The sequence below is a fragment of the Helianthus annuus genome, chromosome 5 (genome assembly GCF_002127325.2).
Source record: "Helianthus annuus cultivar XRQ/B chromosome 5, HanXRQr2.0-SUNRISE, whole genome shotgun sequence".
Taxonomy (NCBI): Eukaryota; Viridiplantae; Streptophyta; class Magnoliopsida; order Asterales; family Asteraceae; genus Helianthus; species Helianthus annuus.
The window spans coordinates 27,811,704-27,815,498 of NC_035437.2; the positions used below are offsets into that span (position 1 = coordinate 27,811,704).

The 3,795-nt window shown below is 35.7% G+C and overlaps 1 long non-coding RNA gene across 5 annotated transcripts; it reads left to right on the forward strand.

Moving 5' to 3' along the window:
• The first annotated feature begins 349 nt into the window (after window positions 1-349).
• On the forward strand, window positions 350-3,533 carry LOC110940619. 5 transcript variants are annotated; one of them, XR_002593350.2, is made up of 7 exons: window positions 350-588; window positions 687-781; window positions 863-918; window positions 1,506-1,640; window positions 1,839-2,364; window positions 2,916-2,990; window positions 3,072-3,533. It is a non-coding gene; the product is annotated as an uncharacterized LOC110940619 (long non-coding RNA). The 5 variants fall into 5 exon arrangements; XR_002593351.2 differs by having other exon boundaries at window positions 2,947-2,990; XR_002593349.2 differs by lacking the exon at window positions 2,916-2,990 and having other exon boundaries at window positions 355-588; window positions 1,839-1,980; window positions 2,251-2,364.
• The last annotated feature ends 262 nt before the right edge of the window (window positions 3,534-3,795 follow it).

A 3,795-nucleotide genomic window follows, 5' to 3' on the forward strand; every position in this document is an offset into this window, starting at 1 on the left:
GCTAGTTATGTTATTTAATTAATCGGCTAAATAAATTACTTGATTAAACCATTAGGATTAATTAATCGGTCATGTAAGATTAATTAATCAGTTAATCAATATTAATTAAGCTAAGCAAGATTAATTAAGCTAAGTAAGTTACCTATACTATATTAATAAGCATATCCAAAGGACTTCTTAAGGTCATAAGAATTTCCTTAAAACACCCCTAAAGCATGATGTACAAGTCTTTTAAACACTATAAAATATCACTTTCCACTTATACCCTTATTAACTCCAACAAAAACACACAAATCAATGATCCTACCGTCCATCACTATCATGATCCTATCCTACCGTCCATTAACTCACACGGATCATGATCCCCACAACTCTCCTACAATCCCTACTTTTGTACAGCTTTTGTGACATTTGAATTTTGAAACAGGGTTTCAACATCGATTTGAGGATTTGGCTCCATCTTCTCTCTTTCTCATGTATATTGAATGACTCAATCTCATCTCTTTCTCAGAACACCACCGACTTGAAGATTACATCTGGGAGATATGACAACGAATAAGTCCGTTCTTCCGATTCAACAACCATCAGGTTTGTGTTTTTGAATCTGAGTATCCATGAGTTTTGGAACAATAATTACGATTTTTAGATCTAGGGTTTCATAACTCACCAAATCGGGCATCGTGTAGTTTATAGTGAATCAAGTCTGCAAAGATTGGTGGCTACGGAGAAGAGTTCCTGGCTGTAGATGGTGATTGAGGTAGGTTCCGACAGACAAACTGAGGTATGCTTCTTATAATTGCATTTCATCTACAACTACCATATGTGTCTTTTTCTCTATCTGAAATCAAGATTGATATCTCAGGATTTAATAAGGTGTGGCCGATATTTGATTCTTTTCAATCTTGTGATTTTCGGAAGGTATTTGCCTCTTCAAATTTAGGATCTTCACCAAGTAGGTTTGACGTTACTTTTTAATTGGGGTTTTGTTTGTTATCGGGTTGTACACAGCATCATAAGTGAATGTGAATCACAAGGGGGGCTTCTGAGTAGTAATTTGAGGGATTCGTCGTTTGCTACCTGTTGTGAACCAAGTTTGGTTGATTACCAGAATTCTTATGTCGTCTCTTGGTCGAATCATTTGTAAATTTAGTGCTTTTGGCTTATGTTCAGTCCTTGCTTCTATATATGCTATATACAGTAACATATTGCTTGGTTTAGTTGTGATTTTGCTCCCATTCTTGCTGGGTTGTCTGTACAATTTTGGTATGCACCTAACATTTTCTAGATATCTTACCAGAATGCACAAAATAAAAGACACAACTTATACTTATGGAAGAAACAAACTTTTAAATAATGTGTACTTAATTGTTCACCGAGCTCAGCATATATTTGCTAAGTTAAGTTATATGGAGTTTTTTTAAAGCATTCCACTTGTATATTGTCATGGAGCTTTTGTTTTATATGAATGAAAATGTGATTATTTGATTATGACTTATGTAACCCAGGTAAATTGAAGCCACCAACGGGCTTGTAGCCTAGCAGTGTGATGGTATCATGGTGCGCAGATAAGTTGTTCCTCCCCTGCTTCAATGGCTGATGTATCTGCCTTTCATGCAACTTCATTTCTTCCTGTAAAAAAGGTACACCATGCTTACATTTTGCTTCTTATAACATAAAAATAGACTGACATTGTTTTCTTTCAAGGCATGTTTTTAAATCTTAAATAGCACTAAGCTCTGTTTGTACCATCGATAAAAGAATCAATGTGTTTTTAATTTTAACCCTCTTCAGCAAATTTACTGAATAAAAAAACCTAAATTTGTTTTCTTGTTGAACAGGCTAAGGCTATAACAGATCCAGAGAGAAGAGGGTTTCTAAAAATGTAGAGATAGGCGTAGAGAGGCCATGTGGTGAAATTTGGCTCATGAAATGACAACAGAGTATGGTGTTTATTTATGGACTGTGCTTTGCATTGCTTTAGTAAGTTTTTATTATTTTTAGGAAGCACCAGATATTGTTTATTTTTGGTCTCACCTTTTCGGGAAATGGATGTTGCCAAAATAATATCCGAACCCCAGTTACAGCTATTAATTTGTATTGTGGTTTTTTATTTATTTTACTGTTTTTATTCATTTATTTTAAATCTAAAGATAAGGGGTTGCTATTTTGGTTACTTGATCTATCCCTGTTACAAGTTTCCCTCTAATATGTGTCCTTTACCGGGACTTGAATAACACTCTGGTTTTGTAGGGCGCTTTCTACCTTTTTATTGATTTCAACCATTACTATGGCACACAGGTTGATGGATTCAAGTTGATTAAAAACTCAGGATCCGTGTGCTGGTATTTGTTGGAAACGGGTCAGGTAAGCATTTTACCAAATGCATAAGTTGGAACTTCCGCATTATGTTTTACAAGTCGTACCAATATTTCTCTTAATTTAGAGTTGTGTTTGGCAAAAATGGTCGTCTTTGTTTAAGTAGGGATGAGCTCGGTACCAACCGGTAGCGATTCCGAAAATCCTCAAAAACGGGTACCAGTACCAAAAATACCTGGTATGCTATGGTTCCCGGTACCATTTGCTCATCCCTATGTTTAAGTACATAGAGATGCACAAATGGTCCATGTACCGTAATCAGTCCCATGGCCACTGTGGTCATCATACTTGCCCAATTTGAAGTCTAAGGACCGGTTAAAGGTGGCTTGGGAAGAGTTAGAGTTTGATTCAGAGTTAAAATTCTTGAACTCAACAAGTGCCCCAGCTATAATGAAAAAAAAAAACTCATTTGTAACTAAGACTCTCTTTTAGAAAAGTGTAATATTTAACTGTTCAGTAGGTTACTACATATTCAAATTTGTGAAATAATAGGTAGGCAAGAAAACATGAAAAATTAAGAAATGTATATTAAGTTTCAGGTTGCCCTTGTGTCGAAAATGATTGTTAAAGCTGACAAATACTTGGTCATGGGATGCTATGATAATGATGGTCTTGTGAGCTCTCCACACACCAACACATGAATAAAAACGGTTAAACCTGATTACAAAAACTAAACGTATTTCTAATTGTTGCAGGCTATTCGTGAAGTGGTTGGGTAGTACAAAGAAAATACAAAGATTATAGCGGATACATTTACCTCACTAGGTTTCAAAGTATATGGCGGAATGCATGCCCCATATGTGTGGGTCCACTTCCCTGGTCGAAATTCGTGGGATGTCTTCAGTGATATTCTTGAGAAAAGTCATGTTGTGACCACACTTGGGAGTGGGTTCGGACCTGCTGGTGAAGGGTTCGTTAGGGTCAGCGGCTTTCGCCCCAGGAGCATCGTGTTGGAAGCCTGTAGGAGATTCAAGGAGCTGAGAAAATGAATCCATTTTCATATTAAATTAATTCTTCAATCAACCTGCTTGTTTGTTGGAGGAATTTAACCTGCTTGTTTTTTTTTTCGATCTACTAATTCCCCCTTGAATGCTGTCACCACTGATTACTAATTGGAGTTTAGAATCAATTAACAAATCACACATGTTTAGGAATAACTCTCCAGTTATATTATATTATAGTTATATAGCTGAATCCATCTATATATACTAGCCTAACTTGCTAGCCTAATTGAAACACATTTAGAATGTTACAAAATCAACGAAAAACTATTCGAACCTACTTGTAACTTATTATTTCAACATAATCCATAGGCTTATGGACCAAGTAATATTAAACGGACTTAATTTTTTTTTTTTGAAAGATAATTTTATTAACGCAAACTCAGCCTCCAAGGAGAAAGAGACGCGACCAAAAAAC